The sequence below is a fragment of the Hoplias malabaricus genome, chromosome 4 (genome assembly GCF_029633855.1).
Source record: "Hoplias malabaricus isolate fHopMal1 chromosome 4, fHopMal1.hap1, whole genome shotgun sequence".
In the NCBI taxonomy this organism is placed as follows: domain Eukaryota; kingdom Metazoa; phylum Chordata; class Actinopteri; order Characiformes; family Erythrinidae; genus Hoplias; species Hoplias malabaricus.
Window position 1 is genome coordinate 5,110,277 of NC_089803.1, and position 978 is coordinate 5,111,254.

The window sequence follows — 978 nt, forward strand, 5'->3', positions numbered from 1 at the left end:
ACTGATGTCTGTTTGTCTCACTGAAAAAGACTAAACAACCAGTAAAAACACCTCCTGCTGGTCTTACACTAACACTGGACTCTGCCTAAGACTGCACCAAGAGAGACACTAGAGTAACACTAAATATACATTTCAATTTTCAGGACACTCACAGTAACTGTGCATTTATAATAATAAAATAACACTTACACCACACTTTTATTAACTCTAAGTAAAAGGACATGTCTGGGGAGGACAGAATGTAGTGGGGGAGCTGAGCAGGACAGGGGCCTGATCACAGAATGGCTGTGTGATTATGTGTTAGATTGATATTGTCCACATTGCACCAGCTACATTTCAGTGGGAGGTTCATCACTACTCTGCCTTTCAGCTAAGATCAAGTTTAGTATCAGTTATCTAGGTTTAATATCTGATACCTCCTCTATATTATCATTATGAAATAAATCGATTTTTAGAGCAGAGGGACAGAAGAGGGGCTTGATAAATCCACTCTTTTCATCTACACGTTATTACAGAACCTCCAGGATCTCTGCACTTCTTTCTCTTGGGCGCAGCCATGCTGTAATGGTTAGAGAAGTGGGCTTGGGACAGGAGTGTCCTTGGCTTGATTCCCACAAACATCAGGAGAACTGGGGACAGGGGGCTTGAAGAAACATCACTGTGCCCTCCCTCTAAATCACAGCTGATTTGCCCTGTACCTGGGACAGTCTTCTCCAGTTAATGGATGCAGCATGTGACGACGTAGGTGTGGATTCATATAGAGGCTGGATTCAACAGACCACTGGATCCTTTGTCCATTTCTAATCAATGGAGAACACTACCTGAGATGTAGAGGTCGTCCTGTGGCTTGACCCAGCCCGGAGACATGATGCTGAGGCAGAGGGAATAACTGACACTGCACACTGTAAATACAAATAAATATAGTCCAATGTGTGAGCTTCTTTAGCATTGTTTATGGTTCTGGTAAATTGCCAATAG

The 978-nt window shown here is 42.9% G+C and overlaps 1 non-coding gene across 1 annotated transcript; it reads left to right on the plus strand.

Moving 5' to 3' along the window:
• Positions 1 to 350: 350 nt before the first annotated feature.
• LOC136695772 (U2 spliceosomal RNA) lies at positions 351 to 540 on the plus strand. Its single transcript, XR_010802364.1, has one exon. It is a non-coding gene; the product is annotated as a U2 spliceosomal RNA (small nuclear RNA).
• Positions 541 to 978: the final 438 nt, after the last annotated feature.